The sequence below is a fragment of the Microtus oregoni genome, unplaced genomic scaffold (assembly GCF_018167655.1).
Source record: "Microtus oregoni isolate MIOR12 unplaced genomic scaffold, Mior012 000097F_ref0000449, whole genome shotgun sequence".
NCBI classification, from domain to species: domain Eukaryota; kingdom Metazoa; phylum Chordata; class Mammalia; order Rodentia; family Cricetidae; genus Microtus; species Microtus oregoni.
This window is the reverse complement of record NW_024544710.1, coordinates 4,216,708-4,228,404: the sequence shown is the minus strand read 5'-3', so window position 1 is coordinate 4,228,404 and position 11,697 is coordinate 4,216,708. Positions and strand designations below refer to the sequence as shown.

Genomic DNA, 11,697 nt, shown 5'->3' with positions numbered 1-11,697 from the left:
GCAAACCATCAGGCTCTGTTGCTGGTGTGTGTGTGTGTGTGTGTGTGTACATGTGTACACGTATGTGAAGGTCAGAGGAGCATATTGGGTGTGCTCTATTGCTCTCCACCGTATTTCTTCATGAACCCGGAGCTCATATCTTCCCCCAACTCCAAGCTGGCAGGCAGCCAACCTACCCCACAGTGTTGAGGTTACAGGCACACTTGGTCATGCCCAGCTTTTTCAAAGGTGTTGGTGGTCTGAACTTGGGTCTTCGTGTTTGCTCGGCAAGCATTCTTCCCAACAGAACCATCTCCTCAGCGCCATTTTCCCCACCTTTTTCCCAAGCCTATTTCTCCCCAGTAAGATCCGGTATTACCCAAATAAGCAATACAAGGTTCTCTGACTGGCCTATGATCCCATTGCCTTATCCCAGGCTATCCTACAGCCTCATCACCATCAGTCCTGTGTAGCTCTGGCTTGCCTGGAACTTTCTCTATAGACCAGGCTGGCCTTGAATTTATGGAGATCCACCTGCTTCTGACTCCCAAACACTGTTCTGTACCACCACATCTGGCGAAGCTAAACCACTTATCAACTCCCCAAAGCATTGCTGTTTTCAGCCTCTCTGCCTCTGCTGCTGCCCTCTCTTCTGCCTAGAAATAAAACACTCCTTCAGTTTCTTACCCCTGGAGATGCCACTTGCCCCTTGAACCTCCAGGAAGCCACCCCAGACAGCTCTTGCCACTAAGCTCAGTCATGGACTCAGCGTGTGCCACCCCTTTGCTTTGTAGCATAGATTTATTGGCATTTGTTCATTTTTACTGCACTTTCCCTGCTGGCCGGAGCTGCTGGGACTCAGGAGTTATGGCTTATTGATGTCTAGTAGCCCCAAAGTGTCCCTAGACTTATTCACTGCCATCACCCAAGCCCATGAGGGTGTCTAGCAGCTTTATACTAAGACAACAGGGGGTCCAGCAGAGGGCACAGCAGTTAGCAGCAGGTGACATGGAAGGAGCAGTACAAGCTTACGTCTCTGCTCTTCAGTACAATCCTGTAAGTAAAAGTTTATCAGTTGTTTTCCTTTTACAGCAATCCAGCAAACAAGCAAACATCGTTTGATACTTTAGACAATAGGTTTTTTTTATGAAAGAAAATCAATAGTTGAGATGTTTAATATGTTTATGCACTTGAAATGATGAAATTGGTTTTACTTGGTCTGCATAAAGGTCTGCCCTATTTAAAAAGTTATTTAAATAGCATAAAATTATCCTTACCAAAAAACTCCCATCAATTCTTTTGGTAATACTAATAAAGCACAAGACACATGTTTTTTTTTGTGCTATTTTAGTGAACTTTGGGAAAATTCTGATGGGTATTTATAACAATTCTTGATTTTCAAGGAATGATGGGTTAAAGATCTTAATTTGTAGTATAAAATGGTTTTTAAAAGTTGTTGCTAGTATATTAGTGACATGAAAACTAGAGTACAGAATGATCTCAATATAGCCCCTCCCTCGATCAAGTTAGAAGTAGTAGAATTAAGGCAATTGCATGTTCAGACTAGACTTTGCATTAGTTCTTTAATTCTTTGTTGATTTGAGTTGCATATGTTTTCAGGGAGCAAGTGTATCCTGGTTGACAGACATTAAGTTTATACTGTATTACAGTCTGGGAACTTTCAAAATGCAGAACAAAAAAATTTTAAGTAAAATACAGGGATGTAACACATGCCCTGGAAACTGTTAATGTAATTAAGGGAAAGTGGCTATAAACTTTTAAGAGATAAGTGTTAGGGATAGGGTGGGTCTTGGCAGCATCAGCATATACTTGAGCTCCATCAACATTGACTTTGCAACCACCCTGGGGAAGCGCTTAATGATTAACTCCTACTGTTGCCATTATCGAAAGTCTTCTATAGGCTCAGACACTGCTGCTTCAGATAAGTCTTTCTGAATCTTTACCATGATCCTTTTCACGAAGAGGACAGTGTTTCCAGTTTTACCAATATAAAAACCCCAACAGACTCAGGGTTATGTAATTTTCTTGAGATCACGTAGCTAGCAATGGCGAACTGGATGTTGAAACTTAAAGTTGAATTTTTTTTTTTTTTCGAGACAGGGTTTCTCTGTAGCTTTGGAGCCTGTCCTGGAACTAGCTCTTGAAGACCAGGCTGGCCTCGAACTCACAGAGATCCGCCTGCCTCTGCCTCCTAAGTGCTGGGATTCAAGACGTGTGCCACCACCGCCCGGCTTAAAGTTGAATTATTGAAGCAAATGTTGACATGAACAAGAAATGAAATCTGAAAAGGACCTTCTGTGGCCAAAGGCTGCCCTTGTGCACAGCCTGGAAATCATTTTGCATTATCTGCCTGGCTCTTAACTCCAGTTTTATAAAATAAGCAAATTGAAGCTTATTTTAGTAGTTTGCCAAAGCTTTCTAACTATTTTCCATCATAATATCTTTTAAACAGTTTTTTCCCCCCAGAGACAGGGTTTTTCTATGTAACAGTCCTGGCTGTCCTGGAATTCCTGTGGACCAGGCTGGCCTTGAACTCACAGAGATCCATAGCCTCTGTGCTCGGATTAAAGGCGTGTGCTAACACCACCCGGTTTAAACAATTTTTTTTTATATTTATTTATTTATTATGGATACAATATTCTGTTTGCATATATGCCTGCTAGAAGAGGACACCAGACCTCATTACAGATGGTTGTGAGCCACCATGTGGTTGCTGGGAATCGAACTCGGGTCCTTTGGAAGAGCATGCAATGCTCTTAACCGCTGAGCCATCTCTCCAGCCCCCGGTTTAAACAATTTTAAAGTTAATTTTGAAAGTTTAAATTTTTCTTTTAGTTTTTAAAAAAGATTAAAAAACCCACTATATGTAATGGCTGTTTTAACTGTTCATTTCGATGTATAGAGTTTGGATCTGGGCCAGTTGCTCATTGGAATGACTACCTTAGCTTAGCTACATGTTGCTTTTAATTTGTGAGTTCATTATAATAAATGATTTTTATTCATTCTATTTTTAATCTAGCGAGAAATTACATAGGCTTGCAGATAATGAAAGTAATTTCTTAGGGTTTATTTAACTTTTATTTTATGTGCATTGGTGTGAAGGTGTCAGATCCCCTGCAACTGGATCTTTAGATAGTTGTGACCTGCCATGTGGGTGCTGGGGATTGAACCCGGGTCCTCTGGAAGAGCAGTCATTGCTCTTAACCACTGAGCCATCTCTCTAGCCCCATGAAAGTAATTTCTTACATATTCTTTCAGAGGTACTCAATGCATATTTGAAATTAAAGTGAAGCCAGGCGGTGGTAGTGCATGGCTTTAATCTCTGCACTCAGGAGGTAGAGGCAGGTGGATCTTTGTGAGTTCAAATTCGAGGCCAGCCTGGTCTGCAGAGTGAGTTCCACGCTAGGGCTGTTACACAGAGAAACCCTGTCTAAAAAACCAAAAAAAAAAAAAGAAGAAAAAAAGAAATTAGAGTGCATTTGTAATTTTTATTGCAGTCCTATCTAGTTACTAACAGTTTTAGGCGGCTAACCTTGAAAGGTCTACCTGCAAGGCTTGAACTTGATTCTTCTAAGGGCCAGGATAGTACATTCTTTTCCTTCAGTAATTAGGGCTAGGTTTATCCTTTACTTGCTGACTTGTAAATTTAGTTTGTCTCTCTAGCATACTTGTAATCTTGGTTAATTTTGTTAATTTATTTTGACATTGGGTCTTGTGTAGCCTAGGCTGGCCTCTAACTCATTAAGTAGCTGAGGATGACCTTCAACTTCTGATTTTCCTGCCCCACTTTCCCAGTGCTGAGATTATATTATAGGATGTCCCACTATGCCCAGTTTATGTAGTACTGTAGATAGAAACCAGACATTGTGCATGGTAGATAAGCACTCTTCACCTAAGCTAGATCCCCAGCCCTGGCTCAGGTTTTTAGTTGTTTGTATGTGTAGTAGGGCGTTACCTCTGCAGACAGTATATCACAGCATTATATTGTGAAAGGAAAATTAAAATGATAGACAAAGCTGTGCTACTATCTAAATATATACTGTGCATAGTTTGTATTGTTAAATGTCTAACCTATTAACAGGAAACTTAGCATCATGTACTTTCAAAGCAAGATAGCACTAAAACAATGAATTTACTTCTTAATGACATTGGTGTGTTCCCACCTGGCTCTCTTTTTTGTAGGAGGAGGTGCTACTTTCTCTTTTTCTTCTTTTGGTTTTTCAAGATAGGGTTTCTCTGTCCTGGAACTCGCTCTTGTAGACCAGGCTGGCTTCAAACTCAGAGATCCACCTGCCTCTACCTCCTGAGTGCTGGGATAAAAGGCGTGCATCACCACTGCCCTGCCAGGAGCTTTGAGATAGAGCTGCTTTATATTTTTCTATTTGGAGCTGCCTTCTGTAATGTTATATGGCTTAATACATTTGCTGAAACTTTAGCTTGTCATTTTTTTTTTTTTTTTGGTTTTTCGAGACAGGGTTTCTCTGTGGTTTTGGAGCCTGTCCTGGAACTAGCTCTTGTAGACCAGGCTGGTCTCGAACTCACAGAGATCCGCCTGCCTCTGCCTCCCGAGTGCTGGGATTAAAGGCGTGCGCCACCACCGCCCGGCTTAGCTTGTCATATTTTAAGGTGCTATTTCTTCTGGTGTTCTTTCTCATGTTGCTTGTTAGAATTACCCATACTTGGCAATCCCTTTACAAATTATGCATACAGTACTCCTTTGTGTGATAGCTGTGAGCCTGAGTGCGAAATTGTTGAGAAGTTGTTTTCTGCTTGAATGGTAGATGATAACACAGTGCTGAGAGTGGCTGACATCCCATCATGTGTTACTGTCATGTTGATTTTGTTGTTTTGAGAGTCCCAGATAGCTGAAGTATGAGAAAACCTTCCGTTTCTATCTACTTCTCTCCACTCTGCTTTTTGTTAAGGTTGTCTGGCAAGGGTCACATTTAAATATTCAAGTGCTTATTGTTGTGTCCAGTGCTGGGTGAGGAGATGGGGAATGTGTTCTGGAGGGGTTATCATGAGACAGACCTGATCCATAAAGGAAAAAGATGTAAGCTCCTCGGGTGATTATTGTTGGAGAGTATTAATCAGAAGACTCTCTTGAGAGGGTGCTTAGGTCCTCAGCATTCTGTAGGAAGGTAAACAGCAAGTAGACTTCCCAGACTGAAGTGGTGAGTCAAGTAGTAGTGAGGAGTGAGTGGAGCAGGGCAGAGTCAATTGGAAGATTTCAGAAGAATAGAGGCTGTGGAGTTTGAAGTTAGTTTGAGAGGCAGTTGAGAACCACTGTAGGTTTTTCTTGGCCTGATTTTCCTCAATGTGTGCATATGTAGAGTGATGTCAAGGGGGTCCAGAGGTGGAACATTAAGAGGAAAGTCAGGAAGCAGTTGTTAGACTAGGAGAGGAGGGATGGTTACATAGGAACACCTTTTTGTTCCTTTAATCGTACTGTGTTTTCCTTGTTTTTGATGCCCTATTCCTTTATTAAGTCTCTATTCATCTATGAAGGCCCAGCTTAAAATCTGTCCTTTGAGTGTGTATGTCTAATTTATTTTTCTTGGTTTTAGGTCTATTATTAAGTTAATGTTTCCATAAGTATTAATTAGGGATGAACAGAGGAGTAAGGTTTAAACAAAGTAATTCTCTTAGATACCATTTTGATTTGACATGAAGCAGAATTTGACACAAGGTTTTGAATGGACTTTTGTAGAATTGTAGTGTTCTTATACTTTGTAGACATTTAAGTAATTTTTTTTTTTTTTTTGGTTTTTCAAGACAGGGTTTCTCTGTGGCTTTGGAGCCTGTCCTGGAACTAGCTCTTGTAGACCAGGCTGGTCTCGAACTCACAGAGATCCACCTGCCTCTGCCTCCCGAGTGCTGGGATTAAAGGCGTGCGCCACCATCGCCCGGCGACATTTAAGTAATCTTATGTGTATTCATGTGTGTGTAGATTTGGATCTCATGATTTTGTTTATTTTATTATTTTGGTGTTTTAAATGTTGTTGTTATGTATCTGTGTTGTTGTATCTGTGCACATGGAGGCCCGGAGGAGGTGTCAGATCCCCTGGAGCTGAAGTTATAGACAGCTTACAGTACTAGGAATTGAACTCAAGTCCTCTAGAAGAGTAGCATGTTAATGGTTAAGTAGCTCTTAACCATTTCTCCAGCCCTATTTTGGCATTTTTGAGACTGAGTCTCACTTAGTCTAGGCTGACCTTGAACTGACTGAGTAGCTGAGAATGACCTTGAATTCTTGATTATCTTGCTCCCACCTCCCAAGTGGGAGCACTTGCCACCATGCCACTTGACATGTGCCACCATGCCAGCTGAAAGTTGTTGCGTTTGTGTTTGTGGTACTAGGTACGCAAGGCCTTGTTGTATCCCGGGCAAGTGGAGCTCTACTTTCAGCCACTCTACTAGTCCACTTAATAGGATATGTTTTGCCTTTTGCTAAAGTGGACTAATTATTTCACTGTAATCTTGAAGGTATTTATATTATCATTTTCTGGAGATCAAACCTAGGGCTTTTGACATACTGGCTAATTTTTTTCTACCAACTGACCTACATTGCCAGTCTATAAGATAATGATGAATCTAGATGATATAACTAAATATAGTCATGCATCTAAGAGTTCATGGAAACTAGCTGGTAAAATTATGTAATGGTGGGTAAAAATATATAGGTGGGGCAGGAGAGATGGCTCAGGTCTTCCAGAGGACCCAATTTCAAATTCCAGTACCAATGTCAGGCAGTTCACAGCCACCTGTAACTCCAGCTCCAGGAGAATGCAATAAGCCTCTAGGCTCTGAAGGTACCTGCACTGATGTGCACACCCCATATTTGAAATTAAAAATAATAAAAACATATCTTTAAAAATGCAGCTTTTAGTCAGTTATTGTGTTTCTGATTTGTGGCTTAGAACAGCCATTGAAATTGGTGAAGGTCTAAAGATACATACCACCCACTAAAAAATGGTAGAGGGAGCTTGGGTAAGCAGATTAGGTTTTTCAGACATAGCCCATCAGACAGAGGGCTACCTTGTTAAGGTTCAGAGGAGGAAACCTATACAAAGTAGATAGCAAGATTATAGAATTCATTATTTCTCAAAATACAAATAGTATTCCAAAGTACTTAGACTAATTACAGAAGGCGATTAGTCGGTAATAAGATTATTGGTACCTGTGAATTGTTTTTCTGTTTTGCTTTTTTATTTATTCATGCACTATTTATCCATTCATTCATTCATTCATTCATTCATCATCAGAGTCTTGATTCTGTAGTAAAGGTTGGTCTAGAACTCCCTATGATATAACTGGGGTGGGGTTGGGCACCTGAATTTAGGACCATCTTCCTGCCTCAGTTTCCCAGGTGCTAGGATTACAGGTGTGTGTTACTGTGCCTGCTACATGAGAGGCTTTGAGGATTACTATCAGCCTGTGCTTAAGGCCACTAGAAGATAACCATACTTTTCCAAAGCATCAGTCACTGATTGAGGGACAGCACTAACTCAAGTAGATCGTGGAATTGTCCCAGTTTAGCCAGTCATTACCTTATTGGCAGACCTTTCAGTTCATCCAGTGAATGCCAGTAAACAATACAGAGTCAGTTTATCAGTAAAACTAACTACTAATTCTGGAAACCAATATACATGGTAATTCTTTGGAATATTTAATAAAATTTTACTTTGTAGGATTTAATTTAAGGTTCTTTCACCCACATAACAGTTTGGGATGATAAACGTGACTCATATTGCCATTATCTCTGCTTGTTATTGACTGATAGATTCTTTTTTTTTTTTGCAGGGTGAGGTTGAATGTTTATTCAGGGGGTTATGGAGGAGGAAGGGTGAAGGGGGGGGACAGAAAGGGAGAGGGAGGGAGAGAGGGAGAGAGAGAGAGAGAGAGAGAGAAGAGGAGAAAGAGACAGAAGGGGAGAAGCAGAGAAGTGGGGAGAGAGGCAGAAGCAAAGCTGCCTCTCCGAGAGGAAGATGGAAAAGAGGACTGATAGATTTTTTTTTTTAAGTTTTTTTTTTCGAGACAGGGTTTCTCTGTGGTTTTGGAGCCTGTCCTGGAACTAGCTCTTGTAGACCAGGCTGGTCTCGAACTCACAAAGATCCGCCTGCCTCTGCCTCCCAAGTGCTGGGATTAAAGGCGTGCGCCACCACTGCCCGGCGACTGATAGATTCTTACTGTCTGTTGAGCATGTCCTCCTGCTGAATGGACTGGTGAGTCGGACTAGCAGCACAGTTGAGCTGCTAATAAAACGCAGAGTCAGCCGCTTTTCATTACTCGCCCACTCAGCTCTGATGGTACTTAATACTAATGAGTAATGTAGTGGCAGGTGCAGGACTGAGGCTATGGTTGGATGGTAATCCTTCTGCCTAGGCATGAAATGAAATCAAGGTTTCTAAATAAGCCTGAGAGCCAAAGGGTAGGTTTGTTGACATGTAATCACTTGCTAAGTGCAGTGCTGTTTTTCCTGCTGTGGAAAATTTCTGGTCCTTGATACAGGAATGATTCATCATAACCTTGAATAAAACAGTTGAATAAATATTCAATCATTTTTTCCTACGGGTGACATTTGGAGAGGAGAGAGGCTCTAGAAAGGTCTTGTAGTCTTGTGTTTGAAACTGATGAGGCCAAATGCATTTGAAAGAATGTTAGACAATAGTGTCACAGATCTCCCAGCCAGAACTGGAGCAGCAGCTGATAGCAAAACACATATTTTTGCAGTCAAAGATAGTATTCAGACTTAGGAAGAGCAATAAATTATGTAAATATCTTATAAGTTCTGGTCGGATTTGTCCCCCTCGGGCTCCTTTTGTATTTTCTGGGAATTAGAATAGGAGGAGTTGGGAGCCTGTGCTTAAGTTTAAGTGCTGCATTAAACTGACAAGAAAATGGCAGCGCTAGATGTGTAGAAGTGATGTTGGGATTTTGTTTTTTTTTTTTGAGAAAACAATATAATTAATACTACTATCTCTGGGTTTATAGGATTTGTACTGTGTTCGTAGTGACCTGGGGAACCTGCTCAAAGCCCTGGGTCGCTTGGAAGAAGCCAAGGTAGGTGTTTGCTAGAACATACTTAAGCATTAGTTTTGAAAACCTGTACCTTTTGCCAAGTCTTCAACTCTTCATTAAGCTATCTTCATAAAATAGTCCTATGAAACTGAGGAAAACGTCAGCATGACTTGCCTCAGACTAGAGCAGGACCAGGCTTTGGCATATCTGTTCTAAATCTGGGGGTAAAGCAAGAACATGAGCATTGTGGAGCCTTCTGCTGAGCTAGATCATCTTTATAACAATGGGCTCCATCATGACCTATGTGGGAATCAATAACATTCCTTCAAATCTGAGGCTTGCCTGCTAGTGATTTTTGGCTCAAGACGCCTATATAATGCAGGTGCCATTGAAAACGCTGCTCTTCTAAGTCCTTTGTGGCTTGTAAGTGGAGAAGAATTTCATCCAATGTTACCCTGTAATACTGGCATTTAAAATTCTTATTTAACCTTCCTCCCTTCATCTTCCTCACCCTTTTTACAGTGGAAGAAAGGCTGTTAAAATATTGCAAATTAATAATTGGAACTCCTGCTCCTCTTGTCTCCACTTCCTCCCCAAATTCCTCCTTTTTCCCCAATCCTAGTTGTCTACCTTCTTTTTCTTCCTCACTTCCTTCTTTTATCCCTCCCCACCCACCTCCTTAAAAAAAAATGAGGACAAAGCTGGTTTGTTTGGAAATGGACTGATCGAAAGAAAACTTGCCAAAGTGGAAAGGTGGCTTTTAGCATTCTGTGTTTCCAAATAATGAATTTGAACTCTAGGTTGGGTTAATTAAAGCTTTTGGTATAATTTACAATTAAATTTATAAATGCAGTTGTCTTGTTACAAGCCACCTTACGCAATCGCGCTGCAGGGGTGAGGAGTGGGGAGAAACCAGAATGCTTCTGAAACTCCCACCTGTTGCTCTGAGCCCCACGCGCATGCTAATGCGTGGAGTGTATGCGCAGCGTAGCTGTCTGTTTGTTCATCCAGGGAGGGAGAAGGCTTTGCAGCACCACTTAATGTTAAAAGCACTAGTTTTAAGTGCAAAAATTCTACCAACACTATGGATTAACCTTATGTAGGTTTCCAGCTGATTAACTATGTTGATTTCAATCTTAGCTGATAAAGCAATTGGTAATTTCTAGAACAAATATCTGATATGCTCCTATCAATTGTCACTCCACCAAGCGGACAGCTAACATGAATTGCACTTCACTGCAGCTTTAGACATCGATTTAGGCTGAGACGTTGCGCCTGCCTTAGGTTGCTGACTTCTTTATTTCAGAGCTCTGGAGACACCTAGTTTGAAAAATGTCATTCTGGTTTTTTTTTTTTTTTGGTTTTTATTTTTGTTTTTGTTTTTTGTTTTTTTTTTTTTTGTGAGAACTTAGTAAACCAGAAAATACTCTTGAGTGAAATGCAATGTGTTTCTTTTGTAATCAGTGCATTTGAAAATTCAAGCCAGCATACATTCCTAGTAGATGGCAGCAAAATTAAGTTGTCTTTGTAGAAAATGAAGAGCCTTTCTTCCAGCAAAAATCCCTGCTGTATGCAATAGCCCTGATTAACCCTCTCCCTTCTGCATGTTTCCCATGTTACAGACTTGAGACTGTCCTCATTCCCATATGTAATAGACATCCAAAGAATTTCAATTGCTTTGTTGAACTTTTACTAATGATCTTGTTTTTATTTTCTCTCTTGTTTTTGGTTTTTCACCATTGATATTGTATTTAGAAGGTTTCAGGTGGGTGAAACCTCCTATTCCATGCGTAAGGTGCCTCGCTGAAGGGAGCTCGAGGCCTGGATCTAGGGCAGACACACAACCTCCTCCTCCTCCTCTTCCAGCAAGGAACGCACCGAAAAGTCACATGATGAGAAATATGGTAACGGGTTTGTAACTGCCACAGCAAAACAATTTGCCTCCATGCCTGAATCTTCTGTCTTGTGGCTTCAGAAACAGCTTAAAATAATTTTATTTACAAGTTATGTAAAAGAATGTTTTATACTATAGCCACAATTCTGTCAAAAATAAGTAAAACTTAATTAAGATAATAAAATTATTAGATAATTTACTAGTAAAAGCTTCTAACTCTTCTTGTTGTTCATTTTTTTTCCTTTTTCTTCTTTGTTTGGATTGCAGCATTCTGCTCTTCTGATGATGCGCTGTGACCCTGCAGTAGCGCAAAGGCTGCGCAGCGTTAATGCGCATTGCGTGCGAATGAGCCCCTGTGAACGGTTGACTAGATGAGTAATCTGATTGACTGGCTCTCTCAGTCCTATTCTGTAGCCTTTTTGGATAAAATTGGGTTTTAACATACCTCGAGTCCAACTAATCTCATTAAGCAAATATTCTCTACGGGCCTGTCTAGTAGATTAATGGATCTGGTTGGCCGTTTGCTGCGTCTAGGGGTGTTCCATGGAGCGCAGCAGTTCGCAGCGTTTGCGCAGTGCGATGCTGTTAGGTGGCGCCAGCGATGTTTGCGCTTGCATTACAGGGACCTCAACCTAGGTGCATTCCTGTCATGTGAGGTTTTATTTTCTTCCTCCTCAGAAGAGAGGCATGTGCTGTGAGTCTGCAGATTCTGAAACTTGAAGTCTGAATGATGACTGACTTGGCAGAAACATTTTTGTATGGCTCAGTAGCTTAATTTTAAT

The 11,697-nt window shown here is 40.9% G+C and overlaps 1 long non-coding RNA gene across 1 annotated transcript; it reads left to right on the top strand.

Annotated features, from left to right (window-relative positions):
- Positions 1-974: 974 nt before the first annotated feature.
- Positions 975-11,676, top strand: LOC121442883. Its single transcript, XR_005973604.1, has 3 exons — positions 975-1,035; positions 8,995-9,063; positions 10,777-11,676. It is a non-coding gene; the product is annotated as an uncharacterized LOC121442883 (long non-coding RNA).
- Positions 11,677-11,697: the final 21 nt, after the last annotated feature.